Source organism: Pantherophis guttatus, chromosome 1 (genome assembly GCF_059756535.1).
Source record: "Pantherophis guttatus breed Tessera chromosome 1, ASM5975653v1, whole genome shotgun sequence".
NCBI classification, from domain to species: domain Eukaryota; kingdom Metazoa; phylum Chordata; class Lepidosauria; order Squamata; family Colubridae; genus Pantherophis; species Pantherophis guttatus.
Genome location: NC_142063.1, coordinates 266,260,996 through 266,287,069, shown reverse-complemented (window position 1 = coordinate 266,287,069; position 26,074 = coordinate 266,260,996). Strand labels below are relative to the sequence as shown.

The window sequence follows — 26,074 nt, the reverse complement described above, 5'->3', positions numbered from 1 at the left end:
ATAGCAATGCTTTCTGTTATTATTTTGGGAAAGGAGCAGTGTCATTTTGCCGACTCTACCATCATTTGAAATACATTATCTTTGTGAGATACATCCGGTTTTGTCAAATGCTGTTGTCAAATGCAGCCACTCATTGCTAATTCTGACATTCACTTGTAGCGTTCTTGCCAGTTTATTTATTTAGGAGCTGGGATGAAATTGTTGTGGTTTGGGGCCAGTTCCCTTTTCTAGCCCAGGTGACAGAAAGTCAGTAAACCTGTCTACCTGGGATGCTGGCAAGCCTCAGACCAAGATTAGCCCAATTACTGTAATGGTCTGTAATGGAAGATGAATTGGGACAAAATGAAAGAAATCTTACCTTACTGATCTTCCAGAACACTGGCAGAGCACACATCAATTGAGTGCTGACACTCATCAATTCTGACCCATGTTCAGCCTAAGTCATGGGCCTCCAACCTTTTGGACACCAGGGACCAGTTCTTTGAATAAGGTTTTTCTGCGGACTGGAGGGGCCGTGATTTCATGCACTGCCTTCATCTCACGGATGGGGCTTTCCTTGTTTGCACGGCCCGGTTTCTGGGATACCATGGACCGGTGCCACTCCATGGACCGGGGGTTGGGCACCCGCTGGCCTAAGTGACCAGGGGTTTGGCACCCCCTGTCCTAAGTGTTGTAGTGCATTTCTATGCTGGCAATCTGTCATAACATGAATGGTGGCTAAAGCTTGAATCCCAGGGATCTGTCCACATTCACCAAATCTCACCCACCACACTTTAGAGAAAGCAACCAACAGTTATTTTCCACAATAGCTGGGAATGCTGGGTGGGAGAGGAAACATAGCCTGAGGAATCTGCTCTGAAATTGTGTCACAGCAAAGTTGCAAAAACAGCACCCTTGAGTAGCCTCACTAGTAAAACAGAGCAGATCACATCTGTCAACTCCCTGCAAATTGTGTTGGTGAATTTTTCGTGGACTGAAGGAACAGACTTGAATTTCCTGTGAGGAAGAGCCTTTAGATTGTATCCTTTTAATTCTTGTTCTAAGGAGATGTCCCTAAGGAAGAAATTTCCAAATGTTTCTTCTAGTTTTTTTGAGGGGGGGATACTTACAAAGTATTCATTTTGTAAAATTTAATAGTAATTAAGTTATGAATTGATAAAGGATAAGACAAATTTAGCAGCTGGAAATTACCGTATGTTCTTCTAGAGAAATCTAGAATTTCAAAACACTTTCTAGAGAAAGTAAGTTTTTCAGATATTCTAAAATCAAAAGAATGTTAGTTTCCTTTTTATTTTTCATTCTTAATATTTATTTTCAAAGAAAAATATTTCCTCCTGAGTCAGGCTTTCAAACAGTTTCAAAGTGAAAATCTGAATTTATTTGATTTTAGCTTGAAGTCCCACTAAGCATTTTCATATTTTTTCCTTACCAAACATTTTAGTTGAATTATTTATTCAGTTGAAAGTTATTTAAAATAATTTTCTAAGCATTTGCTTAGAATGCAAAATTGAATACACTTTACTAAGTTTAATTCAAATAAACTAAAGAAATTAGAAGATGTCCAGCTATATACCAGCAGATGTTTAAATTATTTTTTAAAATGCTATTGTTTTTAGTGATTCTTCTTTAATTGCTTTTTTTGCTGTAGCTTTTCTTGGAATTATATAATAATGGGCTGGAAATTCAGCTGAGAAATCTGCCACTTAGAAGTTCTTAATATTGTTCACCAGAGTGTCATATCTTTCAAGGTCTTTATGCAATTTTTTGGATATACAGTATATGTATTAATGCTCAGATCCCTATCACAAAGCAGAATATACAAACCATCTCATGCAGGGCAGCATATGTCATAGCCCTTCTACTGTTCCCCTTAGCTAAATAAGTTTCATAACTAAGCTGGACTACTTAGTTCTAGTAAGTATTCAGCTGCCAATCCAATTGCTTTTATATGTAAGCACACAGTAGATAAAGGCAGCATCTTGCTGAGGCAGAAAAATGATGACCTGGTTTAACTCAGAAATTACAAACCCAAGTTATGATGCTATCTTTAAAACAATCTTCTATACCTTTCAATGGGGAATCCAAAACATCAACCATAAAGTAACAGAATGATAGAGTTGGAAGGGACCTTGGAGATCTTCTAGTCCAACCCCCTGTTTAAGCAGGAAACCCTATACATTTCCAGACAAATGGTTGACCAATCTCTTCTTAAAAATCTCCAGTGTTGGAATACCTACAATCCTGGAGGCAAGTCATTCCACTGATTAATTGTTCTAACTGTTAGGAAATTTCTCCTTAGTTTTAAGTTAGTTCTCTCCTTGATTAATTTCCCTCCATTGCTTCTATGTTGGAACAGATTTTCCTTAGCATCTGCCTAAGATTTAGACTGCAGGGCTCTTGAACATGCATTGATACAATCAGGATGAGATTGACAGTTCAGAGTGAATGAAAAATTCAGGGTTGAGAGGCTTTTACAGTAAAAATGCCTTTTGAACTTGGAGCTGTTCATCTACTGCAGATTTTTCTTTGTCTAAAGATTATAAAGGCTTCACACTGCAGACATTGGACTGATGCTGACCTCCTTCGTTCACTGCCTAGTACTGTTCTCCACTAATTACCATCTGCAAGGTGGTATATTTAGTTCCATTCATTTAGTTCTCATGTTATATAGTCCCTGGGGGGGGGGAGAAATCAGTTGTTTCGTTTCATCAATTCAATAACAGGATAATTTCAGGCAGATATAATAGAATTCTGTATGAGTTGAGAATTGCTTGCAGGGAACATTATTTTAAAGCTTCTGTTTAACATGATTTTGATTATCCATTTTGTAAGTGGTTTCAAATCCTTGTGATCATACTTAGTATTATATATAACTGTAGAATATTCAGAGCAGTTCATATACACAGTATTTGGTAGATATTCAGTATCAACATAAATAGCAGCTTTATACAAGAAAATACTTCTTTGGGTTATAGGGGACATCACTATATGCTCAATTGAACCCACCACACATATAATAAGGGAGAGGAAGTGATCAAAAAGCAAAGCTCCCTGCAAAGAGACAAAAGGTTTAAAAATTAAAGCTACTATTTTTATTGTGAAAGTTTGGAACTGATGTAACTGAAAAATCCTTCCTTCCTTCCTTCCTTCCTTCCTTCCTTCCTTCCTTCCTTCCTTCCTTCCTTCCTTCCTTCCTTCCTTCCTTCCTTCCTTCCTTCCTTCCTTCCTTCCCTCCCTCCCTCCCTCCCTCCCTCCCTCCCTTTTGTGGGATAATTATGAACTCAATTCTAATATCAGAAATATAGGCAACCTTTCATATTTATTGGGTGTATTAATTTGATGAGCACATCTCTTTAGCCCTGAGTTCAAATCATCAATGAAATTGATGAGCAGTCCCAAACTGGGACAGTTACTTCTTGGACCTTATTGACAATAATTACTTGATAAGTACTCCATTGATAACTCCACTTTCAAAACAGCTTGTCATCACATTATATACATAAGTGATAATGGCTTCCTTCTGCCATAATACTTTCTTTTGAATTATAAAGCTGCCATATAGGAATTGATGGTGGGTATCTTAGGCTACCTTACTGCACATCATCAAGATACAACACTCCAACATAATTAAATACTTCATCCTTTCCAATCTGGTATGTCAGCTTTCAATTTACATAAATATTAGCCAGTACTTTCAACATGTCTGGATAGATGATTTGCAGATGGCTTTCTTTTTCCATTGCTCCTTCTTTTCTGAATCCCACCCTCTCTCTTTTTCCTTCCTTTCATTGCCTTCAGACAGCTTCCTTCCTCTTTCCTTTAGCTCAGTCTTTGCTTTTTTTGGAATCTCAAGCCTATGTAATTTTTTTTTCCTCTTCCACCTTTCTCTCAATTTGGGATCCCTCAACCTTCATAAATTAGGCTGAAGACCACATGCCTAGATTGCCCCGGTTGTCTCGGGACTGAAGTGCAGATCAATGAGAACATAAGATGTGTTTGATCACGTTGCCAGCAACCTTGACCCCTTCTGTATTCAGTGATGTCATAACTCTTTTCAATAAATGTACTTAACTTTGGTGCCAGGAAACTAAATTTGGACACCATCCCTACGTCCACTGATGCGACTTAATTCAGTGGCACTTATTACTGAATAGATGTTATTCATACTTTTATAATGATGGTTTTCTCTTTAATTGCATATTTAGCCCACCTATCCCATTTCTTTTCATTGTCTTGTCTCTGTCTCACAAAACTCTTTTGTAATGCATTTCCTGAATGTAAGTGCTTCCACTCCCAAAATTTCAATCTTAGCTGTTATATTTTGGCTACATGTTTTAAAATGCTTCATTTTCATAACTGTATCTATGTGTAATCAACAACTGCTGAGGGGGATATGTGTTTAAGACAAGGATAGTTAGCAGTAGTGGTATTCACTTACCTTCGCTACTGGTTCGGAAATGTGAGCGCGTGCGCTTTGCTCGCTCACACCACCTCTGCACATGTGCAGAGCCTTTGCGCATGTGCAGAGCATCCGTGATGATGGGCAGGTGGGTGGAGCCTCCCACCGTTGCCGCTACCAGTTTGCCCAAACCAGGTAGAACCGGTAGAATCCCACCACTGATAGTGAATATTACAAAGTATCCAAGTTTAGTTTCTTTTACAATAAAGAATTACCTTGCCTAAATAATATTAAAAATAAAATCTAGTATTAAAAACAGATCCAGTGAACAAGTCATATCTTGCTATATTTGAATGTTTCCCACAACCTGCATAGAAACTTGCTGACTGACAATATTTGTTTCCTTTTTTATCTTAATCCACAAACCGGAAGGATATACTAGCATACTTCCTGAGCCTCGGGGGTGGGGGTGGGGGGCTTGAGCTTCCTTCTGAAATTTTATCATTTTGTGATATTGCAGTTATTACCATTCTTTGATGTGTAATTTGTTCCCACATTTATCAGTAGGAATGGACAATTGGCAACATACTTGATAAGCCTTGAAAGCTGTTTTGTCATGTCCTTGATCCTTGGTCTTGTGGACAACTCATCTTCTGAATTGATGAGTGCAGCTGATATATGTTTGCTTCAATTCCTCATGGTAATGAATCCCCAATTACCATGATTCCTTTTTAATTTTCTTATGGTGTACAGCAGTGTTACTCAATTTCAGCATCTTGAAGATAGGTAGACTTCAACTCAAGGTTGAAGCTCACCCATCTTAAAGTTGGCAAAGTTGAGAAACATAGGGTACAGCACAGGGGGCAGGTTTCAAAACCCATCACTACCAGTTTGCTCATGGGCACACGCTCGTGCACGCATCCGGGCAGGTTGGCGGAGCCTCCCGCCGCCACTACCGGTTCGCCCGATCCGGAGCAAACCGATAGCAACCCACCACTGGTACAGCATCATTCTCTTTGGGATGCCCTAGAGCTCTGCCATCAGTCTTCCTATTCTGCGGTGCCTATTCTCTGAACGCTCAAAGCCAGTTCAATCTGCAAAGCCTGTCTCTGAGTTCTAACAATGCAAAATAACTTCTATACCTCCTATGTCTGGTGGTTATTTATTTATTTAGAAGTTTATGCAGCACTCACTCACTTTCAGTGGCTTTAGGTGGCTTTCAAACAATAAAAAATTACAATATAAAAAGAGTAAAAACAATAACAATGGTGACAACAAGCAGTGAAACAAGCCATTTGATGGGCTCCATCCCACTCTGGGTTCCCCAGGCCTCAGCCTTGCGAAAAGATGTCAAAGTGGGGTCTGGTCTAATCTCTGCAGGAATGCTTTCCAAAGGGAGGGAGCCACTACAGGGAAGGCCCTTCTTCTGGGTCCCACCTGGTCCCTCCTTAGGGGAGGGGATGCACAACATTCCCCACCTCCCTGCTGTGTTGGCTTGGGTGGAGGTAATTGGGAAGACTGTCTTTCAGATAACACTGTTTGGCTGAGCCTCTATTTATCTTGCTTCCTTATGGAGGGCCGCTTCCATTTCTCTGGTTGAAACTCCTTTTGTTGAATATGTTACCCTTTCTGATCAACTGATGTGTGGTCCGCTCACTGTTCCAGTCATTTTATATTTACCTGAAGGGCTGCAATGGCAAACCTATTTCGAGCATTTGCAGGACACAGTTTTCTATGTCTATCCCTTCGGGTTTTTTTCTTCTTAAGAAGCTACCAACAGGAAAAAAAAATATTCTTCTTATTGTACTTTCTCAGGATCTTGTGTTAGTCAGCTATTTGACCCCAGGCAAACTGCTGTTAGCTCTCCTTGTTTGCTGGTTCAGTGAACCCACGTCCTACCGCCAGACCTGCTTATATTCCACTTCCCATCTGTGGGCTCATCTTTTAATCCTGTTTACATTAATACAGAGGCACGTCAGTAACTGATTTAAGTGACATATCCTCCATCTCCTCTTCAAATCACCATAGAAGCAGACTAAAGCTTTTTAAACTTTAAAGTTTTGTTTTCCTTTTCTCCTGATTGAAACCTTGCAATTTGACAGTTTATGATGCTTCACTGATGATAGGATCGGTGACAACGTTTATTTTATTTTATTTTATTTTTGCTTTAATTTATATGCCGCCCTTCTCCGGAGACTCAGGGCAGCTTACAATGCATTAAGCAATAGCCTTCATACTTTTGTATATTTATACAAAGTCAGCTTATTACCCCCACAATCTGGGTCCTCATTTCACCTACCTTTGAAAGGATGGAAGGCTGAGTCAGCCTTGAGCCTGGTGAGATTTGAACTTGCAGTAATTGCAAGCAGCAGATGTTAATAACAGTGTTTAGTCCACTGTACTACCGGCTCTTTTGCCTGGGATCTGCTCCACAAACCATTAGATGCTTTAGTCTGCTGTCTTTTTAATCACTGAGCATTGCTTTTTGTGTCCATTTTGTTTTGGGGTGCAAAAAAGACCAGAATCCTGAGTTAGTAGACCTGCTAGCAAGGATGGATGGATAGGTGGGTGGATGGATGGATACATATAGAGGTGGACATGACAAAGATTATTGATCTCCTAGGAAATAAAAAAAAAGGTTAATTTGATTGGTGAGGTGTAAGAGAAACACAGGATAAAGCAGAAGACTGGCACGACAACTCTTTTTAACTACTCAGTTAAGATACGAGTTTCCAATACAGTTCCAATAAGATAGTCTTTCCAATACAAAACTATTTGCATGGTTGAGATATGAAGCAGAGAATTAAGGAAAAAAACAGAGGGGCAACAGAGCTGGGGAGGAGCATAAAACATTTACCTAAAGAGAAAAGATTCTGTCAAGTTGCTCCCAAAGTTGCAATATTTGGTGTCAATCCTTTGCAAGGCTATAAACTCTGAGACTTGCATCCAAGAAGATGTTGCTAAATTTTTCTTTTAATAAAATTTGTTACTGAAAAGGTGATAACCAAATCCCTGCTGATTATCAGTGAACTATTTACTTTCTGACATAAAGAATTAGAATTGATTTCTGATTATTAAGGAAGAGGGGGCATTTTGTTTGGGTTGGATTTTATTCTCAGGAGATTGGTAGTCCTATGAGAAGGGAAGGGAAGGGACCCATCTGCCTGATCAGTAAGGCATGCAATGTGCCAAAAAATACCCAGAGTTCCCCAGCATTAATCTATCATAAATTCTAGAAAATGATTGATACTTGTTTTTATTATCTGTAGGTATTTGAGAATGGGGGAGGGGAGAAATGGGGAAATCCCTGTCCTCGGGCAGTCTCACATTAAAACTGCCTGCCTCCATTCCAACATTCTCTGTCCGCTTGGGTTTTAGTTGTGATTTAATTTTTCTTAAGTTCTAATTGTTTTCTATTATTCTTTTTATTATGCTGTAAATCACCCAGAGTCTCTGTGATAGTAAGATGGATGGCATATAAATTTAATTAAAATAAATGAATAAAAACTTCAAGAATCTCATCCTTGATAGGCCTCATTGGTGAGGCATAATAAGGTTCAGCCATGAGGTCAGTGTAATATGTGTTGGCATACCTTTTTGTTGACTCGAGGACTAACCTGTTCATAGGAAGTATCTAGATCAGTGATGGCTCATCTTTTCGGCACCGAGTGCCCAAAGCGTGTGCACAAGTGTGAATGCGAACACGTGCGCGCAACCCCCCAAAATGCAATGTGTGCACGCCCCCTCGCATGTACCCCATGTATGCATGCACATCCCCGCACATGCGCCCCACTCATGAGCCGCCACTCAAAGGATCCCCCGCATGCACCCCGCCCCCCGTGCATGCGCAGCAGAGACCCAAAGACCAGCTGGCCAGCGGGAGGCGTGCATGCATGCATGGCAGAGCTGAGCTGGGGCGAAGGCTCACATGCCCGCAGAGAGGGCTCTGCATGCCACTTCTGGCACGCATGCCATAGGTTCGCCATCACAGATCTAGATTATTCAATAGGAAGTATTCATCTAACCAAACACAGTGCACAAACAGAAAGTATCCCGTGTGTGGTCCTTGGTGCTCTCTGAGCTTGCTTGTTTCCTTGCAGACATTTCATTACCTGAACCAGGTAACATTATCAAGATATTACCTAGTTTGGGTAATGAAACATCTGCATTAAAACAAGCAAGCTCAGAGAGCACCAAGAACCCTCATGTCAATCCTGAGCTACAAATATTCTCCTTTATTAGTATCGGGTGAAATGGTCCCAGTTCGGACTGGCTCGGGCAAGTAGGTAGCGATGGCGGCGGGCAGTTCAGAGAACCGGTAGCAAAAATCCCTGCCCCCGCCCCCCATGCCCAGCTGAGCCGCGCGATCATCAGAGGCTTTTTTTCTTTTAAATGCCTCTGACGATCCAAGCTCTGACGATCCCAGCTGAGTTGCCTGCTAATCAGGCAACTCAGCTTGGATCATCAGAGCCATTTAAAAGAAAAAAAGTTTTTTTAAAAAACGCTCTGACGATCAGACAACTCAGCCGGGATCGTCAGAGCCTTTTGAAAGCATTTTTTTACATGGTTTTACATGTAAAAAATGGTTTTAAAAGTAAAAAAAAAAAAAAGGCCACGCCCACCCAGTCACATTACCCCTCCAAGCCACACCCACAGAACCGGTAGTAACAAATTTTAGATTTCACCACTGATTAGTATCCCTTGTAGAGATAGTCCTCGACTTTCGACCACAATTGAGCCCAACATTTATGTTGTTGAGTGAGAATTCATTAAGTGAATTTTGCCCCCTTTTGTGACCTTTCTTGACACAATTGTTAAGTGAATCACAGCAGTTGATAAATTAGTAATCTGGTTGTTAACTGAATTAGGCTTCCCCATTGACTTTGCTTGTCAGAAGATTGCAAAAAGTGATCCCATGACCCTGGAATGCTGCAAGGATCATAAATATGAACCAGCTGCCAAGCATCTGAATTTTGATCACATGATCATGGAGATGCTGCAAAGGTTGTAACTGTGTAAAGCGGTCACAAGTCACTATTTTCGGTGCTGTTGTAACTTTGAACGGTCACTAAATGAACTGCCAGAAGTCGAGGACTACCTGTATTGAGCAGCCATTCAAGAAGATTAACTTTTCACCTTTCCCAACTCCGTGAAATGGCAGAATTCTCAAAATACAGAACTTTTCCTGTATGTTTTTCTCTTTCCATTCTGCTAAGTTTAGTGTTCTCAACAATGGGGGAGCCAATTGGACATCAGCTCAGATAGTTGAAGACTAGAATCTAAGCTCATCACTTTTTTCTCTTCTGGTCATGTGACCCAGAGCAAAGCAACTGCAGCCCACTCACTCTGTGCTTCCCAGTTCACTCAAAAACATGCACACCACACAAGGGGAAAACAATAACAGACCCATCACATTCCTTTGTTCCAAGAAGATCCTTGCTTGGCCATTGCTGATAAAGCAACCTGGGAAGAATTCCAGCCTCTATATTGTGCATGCTTTCCTCACGTTGTTTATTCTTTCCAAGCCAACAGAATGTAGGAATGAAACTATGTAAAGGGGGGGGGGGGATCAGATCTCTGTCACCACAAAAATACTCTGAAAGCTTAACAAATGTGGCATAAGGAGGAATGGTGGGGAAAGAACAATTGAATTCAAAAATGGGGGTAACAGAGGAAAAACAAATCCAGAAATACCCCCCATGCCTTCCAGTGGGAAAGGCACTTCGGCAGCACAATGAAACAATGCTGATTCCTCCATTCGAAGCCCCTTCTGTCTTCCCCATCAAATGACCTAGAACCAAGCTATTATTAAAGGACTGGAAAGAAGTCCAGAAGCCGTGATATGCACGTGTTCCCTGACTTATTATTAACTTCCTCTGTTTCTATTCAGTAAGGCTGGGAAAAGATGCTGCACAAAGCGTGTCATTGCAAATAATGCCCCTCTTTTAGAAGGGAGAGAGTAGTTAGTTGCATGCTTGCTTCGAAAGCCGTTTCGTGGGGTTGCACACAAGCGCTTTGTTTTGCCAGCAGTCCAGTGGAAATAGTGTCTCTGCATGCACCCCCATGTTCAGGCACTGCAGACAAGCTTTCAAAGCAGCTGGTGAGCTTTGCAAAGGACATGCCTGCTTTAATGCTTCAACAAGAAGTGCTTTTTCACCCTGAAGTGCCTTACAAACCATCTCTTTTATATTCTGCGCAGAGCCCAACCATTCAGTCCATTTGAGAACGTTCTCAATTAAGTCTGAATATGGAATAATGGCAAGATAGGATTGCAGTAAATGCTATAATTCATAGCACTGACTAAAACCTATTTACATCTGATTTGAAAGGTACTTTGGCAAAAAGACACTTTATACTTTAAAAATGAATCCCCTATGCTATTATGCAATATAATTATTCCATTTAATTTCACAGTTTTTACACCTAATAGTCTGCCATCTTTTTCCCTATGTTTTGCTAAGTCTTCTTGGCCATATTCTGTTGCGTATTGTCCACTCTTGCAGTGGGACTGACCAGTCTTGTTAGGTACCACTCAGAGTTGTGTAGGAGATCAAAATAGGAAAAGCATTCTGCTCATATCATCATGAATCAACCCTATTGCAATGACATTTCCTTTTTATAATAGTTGACAGATAGTTGGTTGATAGGTACTGTAGAGATGATAGATAGATAGATAGATAGATAGATAGATAGACAGACAGACAGACAGACAGACAGACAGACAGACAGACAGACAGACAGACAGACAGACAGAAAGTAATGGTGGGTTTCCCCCGGTTCAGACCAGTTCTATAGAACCGGTAGTAAAACCGGCAGGAGACTCCACCCACTGACCCTGACATCATCAGGACACTTCTGCGCGCGCATGGCCCCATTGCAAACTGGTACTAAAGGTAAGTAGATCCCACCCAGATAGATAGATAGATAGATAGATAGATAGATAGATAGATAGATAGATGATAGGTAGGTAGGTAGGTAGGTAGGTAGGTAGGTAGGTAGGTAGGTAGATAGATAGATAGATAGATAGATGATAGATAGATAGATAGATAGATAGATAGATAGACAGACAGAGACAGACATTGATTGATAATGCAGTACACTGAAAGCCTATCTTTCATTTATCCTTTGAACGTTTTCTAAAGACTACATTTGTACTGGGCATTGAATTTCACTGAACTGGATTTCAGTTCATATAGAAAAAATGCTGGGAAAGCTATTAATAATCAAGTTTGTATATTATTAGATATCCCCTGGGATTTGGTATTATGTTACAAGTTGTCTGTTGCTTAGGGAGTGTAAGTCCCAAGAATATTTAAAGTAACCTAAATTCCAGTAAGATACAACAGTCCAATGTTTTTAGTAGCCCAAAGAATGACTTGTATAATCTATGTTTGCGTTTTCAGTCTGAACTTTCCGGGGGAGGTGTTTTGAAAATCATAGGCTAGTTTTTCTAGGCAAAATTGTCCCATCTTACAAATCTACATAGAATATGAAGATATGCTAGTGCAGGTCTCTGAATTTCACTTTCTAATAAACCTCCTGATATGTCTAGAGATAATGGAAAAATACTTGTTGTGAGCATTTACCCCTAGCACATCAATATATCCTGACTTTTGAAGAGAGAGAGAAAAGTTAATATCTATATTGAAATCCACAGATAGAAAAGTAAATTTCCAACGTAACTGTACTTTCAATGGAAGCTAAGATCAAACCATAGTAACAAAATCAAAATAGGAATTTGGGAATCTCTATTCTGGAAAGAACTTACCTTCCTTCCTTCCTTCCTTCCTTCCTGTTTTTCCTTGAAAATATATAATGTTTACTTAATTCCATAAAGTAAAAATGATAATTCTACAGCTTTAGTCTCCTATAGCCAAGAAATAAAGCTCAGTTTATTCCTTATACGGTATATCTGAGTTTACCTTTTAAGTATTTTAAGAATGCTTGGAAAATGCAAATATTTTTAGCATTTGCTAGTGTGTTTCTAGAAGGATTACTTCTAACATGCTAGATTAATTTTATGTTTAAACATAATCCAAATTGGAATATAAATCCTTTCACTGAGAATTTCATTGCATTCTTCAATATTAATAGAATGAACTGCGCTACCTTACAAAGAGAAAGCAATATATGCTTGAAAAAGTATCTTGAAACATATTATTCAAAACCAGACACTGTTTGAAGTAGGGGGAAAAATTCACCAACTACATTCCTTCATGTCAGTAGAGTGTACACAAGCATATAGATGTGGTCAAAAAATGCCAGTTCTTCATTGTTGTTTTCTTTTCTGTCTTATGCATCGGATCATTTTCCATTTCTTTAGACTCAACGGCACTTTCTGGTGTTTGTGGACAAGAAGAAAGTTGCAGCACATGATTTATATTACCTGGGGAACAGGTTCTAGTTCTAATCTTCTACAAAGTTAGCATCACCCTAATCCACAGCGGACCTTCTTCTTCTTCTTCTTCTTCTTCTTCTTCTTCTTCTTCTTCTTCTTCTTCTTCTTCTTCTTCTTCTTCTTCTTCTTCTTCTTCTTCTTCTTCTTCTTCTTCTTCTTCTTCTTCTTCTTCTTCTTCTTCTTCTTCTTCTTCTCCTTCTTCTTCTTCTTCTTCTCCTCCTCCTCCTCCTCCTCCTCCTCCTTCTCTTTCTCCTCCTCCTCCTCCTCCTCTTCCTCCTCCTCCTCCTCCTCCTCCTCCTCCTTCTGATTATCAACTTTCTGCAGATGATAATTAAGTCATGAAGAGCTGGGGAAATAATGTTTTCAGATTCCTAAACTATGGCTAGGCAAAGAAGGGAGGAACAATGTCTTCCCCCACCCCAAACATATTTACCTCCCCACAAACTCCCTTCCACTCTCCTTTCTTCATGGATTTCCCTTCCCCCCCCCAATTTGTTTGGAAAAACCTGTGAAAACTATTTGCACAGGGATGAACTTCAGAGAGGAGAGGGAGTGCATCTCTGAGGTCCTTAGTATTAGAATGTTGAATCGAGGCAGGATTCCGCTTGGAATGCACATGCCACTGAAAAGAATGTGGCGCAGATAGAGAAATGAGAGCCCCATACTGGAGTGTGGATCATGTTTCACAACAGAAAGCAGTTATTACTCATCCACAGCACATAATTTTCATTAAGTATGTGAGCAGATATGCACCCAACTTGACATTCTTGTCTGCCTGGCATGCAGATGATCATGAAGCTTGATTTTAGACAAAAGCAAAATGGCCATTATTTTGGAACCATTGAACAGTGAACACAGTAGATCAGTGTTTCTCAACCTTTTAAGATGTGTGGACTTCAACTCCCAGAATTCCCTGGCTAGCCTTGCTGGCTGGGGAATTCTGGGAGTTGAAGTCCACACATTTTAAAGTTGCCATTTAGTGAATGTCCAATCAGCTAACTCTCATTCCTTGTCTTGTCCATTTCTCTAATGCAGTGTTTCTCAACCTTGGCAACATTAAAATGTGTGGACTTCAACTCCCAGAATTCCCAGGCCAGCAAGGCCAACTGGGGAATTCTGGGAGTTGAAGTTCACACATCTTAAAAGCTGCTAAAGTTGAGAAAACACTACATTAGAGAAATGAACAAGACAAGGAATGACAACTGATTGGACCCAGTTATCTTCCCCATTTTGTTTCATCAAAATGAGGACAACTGTCCCATGAAGTTGTTACCAAGCTAAATTGTGTTCATTACATGATCTCAGTTTGCATCGCATCCAAAAAAAGATTGAAAAAAAAAGAGAAATTGCATAAACAGGTGTATTTGTATATCACTGCTCTTTCAATGTGGATATCAAAATCAGAAAAATTTAGCACTATTTCCAACAGTTAAATTTGGCAGTGAAATATCAACTGTTTTTTTAAAATATCAGTTATATCAAACTTGGAAACATTACATTTCTGTGATGAATGTTAAAATTGGCTCAGCCTATATAAAACAGTAGCAAATTAAACAGGAAAAAATTGTACACATAATCTATCACACCATTACCTTTTGGGAATAAGCAATATATTTTTTGCAAAGTGCAAAAAAGAGAAGTGGTAGTCAAAAGGTAGGGGGTGAAAAAAGAAGAAAGGAAATTAACCAGGTCCAGTTTACAATCAAGTCACTTTTTCATCACCGCTGAAATTGTAAACAGTCACTAAATGAGTTGCTAAAAGAAAGACTATTTATACTTCTTTTGGACTATTATTCCGTCCTCATTCATTTATCTTCTAGCCGTTCCTGATTGTATCAATTTTTGTTTTAGCACATATATTTTCTACGCAAATCGTCATCACTGCATTTTTTGAGTTTTCATATACTGGAGTCACCCTAGATGAGCCTATACCAGGGGTGAAATCTACCTACCTTCCTTGCCAGTTTGGAAGTGCACGCACCGCGTGCATGCATCACGTATGCGCATACACCTGCGCATGTGCAAAACCTTCTGCGCATGTGCATAAGGTAAAAAAAATTACTTCCTGGTTAAAACCAGGAAGTAATGACACCCGGGCAGCGATCACTACTGGATCGCTGAACCACAGGGAAAAATCACTACCGGATCGGGCGATCTGGTCCGATCCAGGAGCATTTCACCCCTGGCCTATACTTATTATTTATTTATTTTTTTTATTTTATATTGGATTTCTATACCGCCCTTCTCCCTAAGGACTCAGGGCGGTGTACAGCCAGATTAAAAAACATGCAGAACAAATATTAAAAACAATTAAAAGATATATAAATTTGGCCCAATTAAAACTCATTTACCAATTAAAAACGTTTAAAACATTTAAAAACAGTTAAAAATTTTTATTAACATTTATTGCTCATCATGAGCAAAGTGTTTTTCAGTAAGATGGAGAAAGAAGAAATAAACTAACTTCCTACCTTAGCCACAGCAATACCATATGCAGCATTTCTGTCAAGCGCAGGGAAAATCAGCAGATTATACTCAAATGAGTATAAAGATTTATTGCAAGTTTAAGGTCTCTACAAGAATCTGATCAACTAGTGATCAAGGGAAATGAGCGGGAGATAAGGCAGAGATTCAAGATGGGCTAGACTTAGATCTCTTGTGGTCACGCAGGGACTCATGTCTTATGATGCATTTGGCCCCTCCCTCGGGTTCAGCCTGTTCATCTCCTACAATTTCCTGCTGTTGATAGCTGGTAGCTTTTGGCAAAAGGTAGCCAGTAAATCATAAGCACAACCACAGCTTATTTGTCTCCAAGCATGCTCACATCATTCTACACAAGCTAGGATTTCTAATTTAGAGGTTATTTTTCCATCATCATTCAGTCATTTGCATTAGCCAACCAGGAAACATAGAGTATCTTGACAAATACTTGGAACTGTAGGATAAACCTATGAAATCAGAAGCTTTCCATTAAACTCACTTAAAAGAAAAAAAAGATATTATAATCATTAGCTATTATTAGCTATATTTTTTCTCCCTTCTTCTTGACTTAGTTTGATACCTCTTGTGCCTACTCTTCTCTGGCCATAATCCAAATTCATGCTAGCTGTTTAAATCTCAATCCACACACTAATGCTCCTCAATCTTTTCTCCAACTGACATTCCAAAAGGATACTTTTTGTTGGTGGAACTTGCTTGACAGTCTACCTTCCTTGAACCCAAACTACGAGCAGATCCACAAACAGGGCACACAGTGGAAGGCAGAACACACCGTACGTTTTATCTCTTACAAGTAACATGTCAATACAGAATGCTTTATCTCCTATCTTCCTTTTTATCTTCTTAAGCTGTCCGATTTATGAGTAATCTTTCTTTCACTGTAAAGCTTTGCCCCCTTTCTCTTGAGTAATTTTCCTGTGTTTTATTTTTAAGAAAAACAGAGTCTTCTTTGTTAAATTAGCTACTTCCTTTTCTTTTCCCAACCAGTCTTCCTGGCTTGATCAGGCACGGTTAGATCAGACCCCTTGGTCTATGTGCTTTCCATGTACCTAGGTCTGCATGCATGCTTTTGCACCTACAACTCCATATCTTTTGTATCTTTTGTATCTTTTTTTAAACTCTGAATTTCAACTTTGCTCCTTCCTCAGTTTCCTTCAGTCTCCTGGAATACTGGCCATCCACTTCCTTAATAATGTGAAGAGGGCTCCACAGTCCTCCTTTCAAAGGTGGGTTTCAGCAGGTTCTGATTGGTTCTGGAGAACCGGTAGCAGAAATTTTGAGTAGTTCGGAGAACCGGTAATAAAAATTCTGACTGGCCCCGGCCCCATCTATTCTCTGCCTCCCAAGTCCCAGCTGATCGGGAGGAAATGGGGATTTTGCAGTAACCTTCCCCCAGGAGTGGGGGTGGGAATGGAGATTTTGCAGTATCATTCCCCTGGAGTGGGGGTGGGAATGGAGATTTTGCAGTATCCTTCCCCTGCCATGCCCACCAAGCCACGCCTGCCAAGCCATGCCATGCCACGCCCACCAAGCCACACCCACAGAAACGGTAGTAAAAAAATTTGAAACCCACCACTGTCTCCTTTGTTTAAGTTTTAACAGATCTAGACCAGGGGTGGCATTCACTTATCTTTGCTACCTGTTCGTAAATGTGAGCATGCACGCACGGCCTTCCGCGCATACGTAGAGCATCAAAAACAGGACGTGATGATGTCCGGGTGTATGGGTGGAGCCTCCCGCAGCCGCCGCTACCGGTTTGCCCGAACCGGATAGAACCAGCTGAATACCACCACTGATCTAGACCTGATCTCCTGTTACCTTGCTCTTCTTGCCTCCCCTAGTCTTTACTGTAAGACAGACATTAGTAGAAAAAGAAAACTAACCTGGAAAGCAGATTGGAAAATTTGGCCCAATCCTAAAGATAGCATTTCCAAACCAGAAATTAACTCTTTTTTTTTTAAAAAAAAAATCAGTTTGGAAATGTCAAGTGTGTAGTTATTCCCAATAATCTTTTTATGAAACAAAATGCTTTATAAGAAAAGCAGGTGCACCATTATTCAAAAAGATCTTGCACTTCAAAAAGACAGGTTGTTTTTGTGGAATGTACGTCAAACAACTAATCAAAGGGTTTGCAACCATGGACCCTGGGAAAAAAATGGCCAGAGCTTTGATTTGAAGAAAATTATAGATAGCTCTGCCTCTTGTCACAATGAAAGGTATCACCTGATTATTAGTAAGACAAATAAATTATCAGTCAACTTCCCTCTGTAATTGCAGCAAATTCTTCATTTCTTTTAGAGTGCTAGAATGATATTTTCCCCTGTCTTTCTAGCCATTTGCTTCCCTGATCTAATGGTACTTATATTGCCCCTGCTATCAGGGTTGGTTGGAGCTTCATTTATAGCTCAGTTAGATTTTCTAGGACTTTAAGTGTAGGTTAAAAACAAAAGTTTCTCTTCCTCATTGTATTTATGCCCAGCCTAGTTTCTCACAAAGGTGCAACACAGTCAGTTCAGTTCAGTAAGTATTAATTTAGCTAGCTCAGTTTGATCTGCCACTTATTACTCAATATTTTATTACTTGATGCTTTATAAGTTGAAATGCCAGGGACTGAACCTGAGGCCTTTTCACTGAATTATACTCTCTTTCTAAGCAATGGATTTACACTACGTTTCTTACAATTGGATGTGGCTGCATTTTGGTTGTTGTTGTTACGATCGATCAAGTCAGTTCTGACTCCTGGCGACCATAGGGACGAGTTCCTGCCGTTTTCTTAGTAAATAGTTTACCAGTATCTTTTTAGGACATAGAGAGAGACTGGCACATAGTCACCCAGTGGGCTTTTATGCCAAAGGCAGAACTAAAATTCACAGTCTCCCAGGTTCTAATCCATCACTTTAACCAGTAGATCAAACTGGCTTCCTCTGACTCTACAGTTATTCTTTATGTTAATCTTCAACAGGCTTCTACGTAGGTCTGCAAAAATACCTGAAAGTTTTAGGAAATTCCAGTACACTCTTCAGAGATGGACAGTGTTGAAGCATCCTCAAGCATTTGCCAAAAATTGGAAATAATTATAAAAGACATACTGTAATTTCTAGAATCATCAGAGTGTCCAGATGTGAAAGGGAGATGGAAGCTGAGCACTGAGCTCTAGTGAGGACACAATCCTAGCAATCATACACCAAGTTGATGGCATTTGAAACAAACCTGGGACTGCTTGCTTCTACTTGCTTCAGTGGTGGATTTCAAATTTTTTTACTATCAGTTCTGTGGGTGTGGCTTGGTGGGCGTGGCATGGCTTGGTGGGCATGGCAGGGGAAGGATACTTTAAAATCTCCATTCTCACTACACTCCAGGGGAAGGTTACTGCAAAATCCCAATTTCCTCCCGATCAGCTGGGACTCGGGAAGCAGAGAATAGATGGGGGCGGGGCCAGTCAGAGGTGTTATTTACCGGTTCTCCAAACTACTCAAAATTTCCGCTACCGGTTCTCCAGAACTGGTCAGAACCTGCTGAAGCCCACCTCTGACTTGCTTCTACTGTATAACTTTGACTCACTATGCCCTTTGGGGCTATTTACTATCTTACTATGTTTTCTTGACTTGAAAAATCTTTCTGCCATGTGTCTTTTGATGAATATAAATCACTGAGCCTAAAGATTGATGTTAAGATGCTGAATTCTGATAGCCCTAGCTGCTTTTGGAGCTAATTTCCTCATTTCAGATTTGAAGCCTGCCTTTGGTTCAGCTGCAAACAGCTCAAATATGTTGATTTCCCATTGAGACTGATTTATTGGAAAATCTCTGAGATAATTGGTATCCTTGTCATACTGTAGTTTATTCAGCAGTCAATGAAGGAAAGCATTCTAAAAGTATCTTGATCTTCTTTCTCCAAGTTGAATGGATTCACTGTTTCTAACAGTATTTATAATTGGAGGAAGTTCTTAATAGTTTACATAGTAATAATGCAGCTAGGGAGTTATAAATTTGTGCTAATATTCAGTATAATATCAGAGAACTGGGGATCTGACAAAATATAATATTTATGTGGTAGAATCTGAATGCATTAATAGGATTTAAAGCATGAAGCTGGGTATATATATACAACTAACTTCAACCGATTTCTAATTTTGCACCATTTCAAGAAAAAAAATCAAGCATTACATAAATTATATAAAAAATTCTTTCTTAATATGAAATTACTCACCAGTGGTGCAATAATTAGAAATAAGTTAGAGTTAGTCTTTGAATTAAATCACTGGAAAACAACTTCAAGGTCCATCATTTTCTTAAATGTTTTAGCAAAGGTAGTCTTGCATATTTTAAAACTGATTTATAAAGAAATTTGAAAGAATTCTACTGTAAATTTCTGGAACAGTAAACTGGTGGATACTGATTTTTCCTGGGCTACAAAGGATTTTACTAATTTCAGCATTGTATTCATAAAATAATTAAGGAAATAAAGTATTTTCTTCGGAGTTAACCCCAATGAATTCACAAAAATGTTGATGTAGATGTGGGTATGATTAGGGCTGGCTTTAGCCAAAGAGTGCGTAGGCACTAGCCTGGAGTGCCAAAGTTGATAGGCTACCCATTCTTCAGAAATACTAAAAATTCAGATTTTTAGACCCACAGGTGTTCCATCAATGTGGCTAGGTATACCCTTATTTTACTGTGAAGCATATCACTAAATTATATACACACAGAGAGTATATATATATATATAATTAGGTGTGTGTGTACGTATATATATATATATATATATGTTTTCTGTGGTTTTCACGGGTGTTTGTATGTAGGTCTTTGGTTATTCGGGTTTTCTCCCGCGTAAAATTAGAAGTGTCTTGGTGACATTTCGACGAAGTCTCATTCGTCATCGTCAGGCTGGTGTTTTCGGCTTCGTGCTTCTAGGAGCAAGCACAAAGTCGAAAACACCAGCCTGAAGATGACGAATGAGACTTCGTCGAAACGTCGCCAAGACACTTCTAATTTTACGTGGGAGAAAACCCGAATAACCAAAGACCTACATATGTGTGTGTATGTGTATACACACATACATACACACTGTAGGTAAATGGTAAATTGTTATTTTGAAATAAGTATCAATGTGTGTAGAGGAGTTCATACTCTTCAATTTCAAAAATGGATTCATTTTTGAAGTGGGGAATATAAGGAGAGCAGATATCATCAGGTGTCATGGCTGTCAAGGTAGCTCTTATTTCCTAACATAAGAAAACCTGTTTGCTGTAGTTATTCCAGTTTGGTACAGTATGACATCTGGGTAGCATTATTATTATTTTTTTTTGATAGTGTTAAAAGTAAGCTGAGATCACTCACAGTGACAAGCATGTAACTTGATCAGAGCCATCTGCGATGCTTTCTTTTGATATATTGTTTTCTGTTTTCTGAAAACTTTGTGCTGAAAAGATCATAGAACTTTAGTCTGTGAACAATTATACAAATCCTATTCTCCTTCACATACATTAGTTCAAAGGATGAGGAAATCAGAGTCCCTTCTTGTTTGCAGCATTCATCTCAATGTTTAAATTATTTTCCAAATGAGAAAAAGCAGCAAATAAATGTACACTTGAATATGTCAACTAATTTAAGATAAAGAGTGTCCATAACTAATGAGAATGATGTGCCATTTTTATTCTAATGTGCACTTGACCATGAATGTAGGTAAAAGATAGAGTGAAAGATGCCCATTAATCAAAGGCACTGAATAGTATAACAGTCAAATTTTGGATGAATTTAGAAAATTCAGTAAATTAAAGTGAAGCTCAGGAAAGAAATAGTTGAAACATTATATATGAGGGTTTCTCAAACATACATGCAGTTTTACATAGATATTTCAATAAAGGATGACTATATTTCATTGCAATGTCTATATATAATCAACATTTATAAACCACATCAGCTCTTCAGTCCATTAACTAACTGGGCTATGCATTTGTCTGTCCAACATTGAAAGATTAGTCTCTTAACAATAAGAAGATAACAATAAGAAGATACCAAGAATCCATTTCCATTGTCCGGCTGTCAGTAGGAATGTCATTCAAAAAGAATGTAAGCATCTAAATATTAAACTTTGCCTCAAAGTCAAGAAATACAATTACTTCATCCCAGAGCATACGGTAATTAGAATTGCATACAGATATTACAAAAACATATTTTAATGAAGTTATTCAAATAAGCCATAATTTCAGAACTGTTGAGATTTTTGGTACTGAGGGTAACAGGTTTTTTTACAGGAACCGGGCATGGCTAGTCTAGAGAAGAGAAGGACCAGGGGAGACATGATAGCAGTGTTCCAATATTTGAGGGGCTGCCACAGAAAGGAGGGTGGTCAAGCTATTTTCCAAGGCACCCGAAGGCCAGACAAGGAATAATGGATGGAAACTGATCAAGGAGAGATTCAACCTAGAAATAAGGAGAACAATCAACCATTGGAACAGCTTGCCTTCGGAGGGTGTGGGAGCTTCATCACTGGAGGCTTTCAAGAAAAGATTGGACTGCCATTTGTCATAAATGGTGTAGGGTGTCCTACTTGGACTAGATGACCTATAAGGTCCCTTCCAACTCTGTTAATCTGTAAAAATAAGTTTTCATGTATTAGTTAAAATAGAGATCTCCTATTTCTATTTGCATATCAAATTGATTTAACAGATATTTATAGAGATTAACCAGGGGCTTTTTTCTTGTAGTATTTAGTGATCCTTTCTAACAACTATCCTAATGTTAGGCTGGCACAGATGACAGTATTGTTTCTCTTCTTATCCTTTAGGGCTCCAAATGATTGACACTGGAGTATATCTTCCTCTTCCATGGAATATCATCCCAAGGCTTAAGAAGCCCAAGACTTCTTAAGGATACCAAGATATATTTTTTTTTAAAAAAATAAATCTATATCCTTGATTTAATAAAAGTGATATTGGCACTTCTGTAGAGAAATGCAAATGTTGAGAGGAGGATTAATTCAAGGAGGAGTGAAAAGAATCACACATGGTATAGAAAAAAAATCAATAAATATCTTTCCTCTCTTATTCTACTATCCGGATTACCCACAAAAACATATATGAGGCTCTTTAGAGTTTTTCTGTTTAAATCCATTTCTAGTTTCTGTGCCCACTTGCTTTCCTTGTATTTTTCTTTATAACAAATCCATTCTTTCTCGAGTATTTTTTCCCCATAGCACTTTTTCTCTCCACTACAGTAGTATTGATTTTGGGAAAGGATATGGCAATTTTAGTCAAAAACACATACATTGTTCTTTCTATTACTAAGAGGTGGTCTTGTCACTCTAGGAATGTTGTACTGGGTTTTGTTCTTCAAAAGAGGAGAATACAAAAGTAGAAAAGAAGAATATTTGCTTCAATACTTGACTACTACTAGACAACTTTCATGATGATATTTGAACTGTTCACTTTGTAGAAAGTTAGGGTCAAAGTGGGATTCAAGGGGACAAAAAAATATTCCAGGTATATAATATTGAATTAAAAGTGTTATTAAATGAACAGTGGAGAGAAATATAAAAACTAAGGGAAGCAGAAGCAAAAACAGAAAACCCAACAGATTTTAAAGGCTATTTTCTGTCAAGGAAAAGTTTTGTGTGTATATGTGGCATAACTTCAAAAAAGAAGTCTTCTTGTTTGCCAGATGGTGCATATTTAATATTGACAAGCTTTGCTAATGGTTCTTTAGAATCTAATTGACAAAAGAGGAGAGAACTTGATTTAAAATGGTCAGAGAACAATGGCTACCCTACTGAAGTTAAATAAGTTGAGTAGGAATACTACATTTGATTGTAATCCTGGACACATTCATTAGAATTGGACTGAAGTAACTGGGATTAATCTGGAGTTAAAATAATATTGCACTACCGGTCTTTGACTTCTTTGGAAAATGAATGTAATAAGGGTTGAATAGAAGATAAATGCTAAGGCTATATCCTAATGTAGATTGGTTTAGATATTCAAGTCAAAGGTCCAATCAAATCTTCAAATCAAACCAGCTTTCTGAATTGAATTGGATAGTTGATCTGAATCATCAAATAAGATTCTATAGAATCAATTCAGATAATTTTGTATATGCAACAACAATGGCTTTTTCTAGATTAGTTTGGAAATCTTAACTAAATCAATCTAAGCTGATGGTTTGGAATGAATCAAATCAGTATTCACGTTGAATTTTCTCTGGTTTTTTTGCCTTTATTCGTGATTTTTTTTTTCTGTTTGCATGCGGTAATTGATGCTGTTTCTGGTAAAATGATGCTATAATCAAAATACAGGTCAGGTTATATCACAGTTTTCTACAAAAGGAATTATGGGCACTGGCTGTAGAAAATAGAAGTGCATAGATCAGGATGTTTTAGATGCCACTTGCATAGTTCCTGACTATTGGAATTTATAACAGTTGTAATTCAAATCACCTGAAGTAAGTTGTCTATCCTCATACAGAAAATCATAGAATCATAGAATTTATGAAGGTGTGGAGCAGTGCAAGAGCCACGGCGGTGGCACAGTAGTTAGAATGCAGTATTGCAAGCTAACTCACTGTTCACTGTCAGAGTTTGATTCTAACTGTCTCAAGGTTGTGTCAGCCTTCCATCTTTCCAAGGTCAGTAAAATGAGGACCCAGATTGTTGGGGGCAATATGCTGACTCTGTAAACTGCTTAGAGGAGGCTGTAAAGCATTGTGAAGCGATATATAAGCCTACTGATATTTAGTCCAATACCTGCTCATTGGAGGAACCCACTAAATAAATTTTAAAATCTTCAGAGGAACGAACCACAACTCTTCTTCTCTGCTCTGTTGGGAAATATATCCTAATATCCATCCTAAATTGCCTTGCTTTCAATTTTAACCTGTTGGCCATTGTCCTGTTTTCAGTTTTAATAAAAAATTAAATCAATGATGCATCAGAACCAGATTTTTCAGCCGAAATCATGATCATCTCAAGACATTTTGCTGCTTCAGACAGAGAAATCAGCAGCTTTAGCAATAAAAAGCATCTTCCCTTGCCCCCAGAGGCAATAACTTATTTGTGTAATGGAATGGACAAGAGGGACTTTCTGGCATGCACAATTTCTCACCCTTTCGGTGAGAAAGGGTTTATGCAGTAGTGGGATTCAAGTAATTTAACAACCAGTTCTCTGCCCTAATAATTTCTTCCAACAACCCATTCACCAAACTGCTCAGAAAGTTAACAACTGGTTCTCCCAAAGTGGTGTGAACTGGCTGAATCCCACCACTGGGTTTATGGCTTCTCAGCAACTGTTATCTGAAACAATTGCTACACTCTGTCCAATTGTAGAACTGGCCCTGGCTACGGTCTTTACACTTTACACTTAGTCATAGAATTGTGAGTGTTAATGAGGAGGGTGGAGCATGCGTGAATATATAGGTTAACAGTGCTGGTGGCAGTCCTATAACTGTCAAGATTCCATTTCATGACATTGTTTCAAGGCCACAGGGATCGTTCCATGCTAATTACTTTTACGGGCAGAATGCAGTATGTGGAAATTAATTATTCCTAAATATGGCAGCAGGCGTCTGTGCAGCTTCTATGCAGTTTACAGTGAACTATGCTTCGTAGGGCAGCTTGCTGTTTAATTATAAAGGACCACAAAACAATCTTGGTCTATAAATGAAATTAATAATAACGTTTTCTCTAACTTGCTTCTGCTTAATGGTGTCCATCAGTGGTTCAGCTGATTGATTGCTCCTCTAAGTAGAAATGACAATACCAATATTAGTGTCAACTAATAGAGGATGTTGCTGGAATAAATGATATGTGCAGTTGTGCTCTGAGAAATAGAAATTCTTGGTTGTTTCACTATCAATATGTTGCCCATAAACACTCGATCTATTCTTTGGACCCATCTAAAGTAGAAGTCATATAAAGATTTAGACTACTGAAATAAGTAGGGTATAATTTGGGGCATAAGTACACATGGATACAAACTGTAGGAAATTGTTTTATCTATTCATCCATCTATCCTTGATGGGTTTTTTAAATCATTCATAAATTTGCATAGGCTCCAGACAGCAAGTAATATATTGGATCTTCTAAATATGGTCTTCCTGTTTCCTTAAATATTGAAGACATATATTGGACCAGACAGAAAGGAACATATGATAACATGATATACTGAATATGGTTATTGACAAATTTCTACTGAAACCAATTAAGAGAACACTTAATTGGTTTTAACCTAGTTTAACTATTATGGATATCTCTAAAGGATACCCAAAAAAATGCAGATTTTTTTCTTTCAGACAGGAGAATCCTGCTTCATAATTTGGCGATGAGGGAGGCAGCAGGGATACTCAGAATTAAACAATGTTACCTTCATTATATAGACCTATGCATCATTCATCTGATTCATGTATAGACCACCAGAATCTGAACAAATATCATATTCTGCCTGTAGTAATAGTAACAATGACATAGCCAAGGATTTGGCAGAACAGAGTTCCTAGATCAGGGCTGTCAAACTCTTGGCCCACGGTCCGGATGCATCACGTGCTGGCCATGCCCACACCCAGTTTAGCAAAGGGGGGGGGGAAGTCCTGATACATCACATGATGCTGCCGTGATGACATGAATTTGACACCCCTGTCCTAGATAGTAGCATACATCTCATTTCACATGTTATAAAGGTGAATTGTACAATGCCATAATCTCCTATATTACCTAGATATTAGATATACTCTTCTGTTGCTCATTGTCACGTTTCATGTAAACAATGCCTACATCTGGGTATCTCCAGT

The 26,074-nt window shown here is 38.7% G+C and overlaps 1 protein-coding gene across 5 annotated transcripts in view; it reads left to right on the top strand.

Annotated features, from left to right (window-relative positions):
- RGS17 (regulator of G protein signaling 17) overlaps positions 1-26,074 on the top strand; it is a 68,555-nt gene that overhangs the window by 10,246 nt on the left and 32,235 nt on the right. The gene's annotated exons all lie outside the window — the stretch shown is intronic.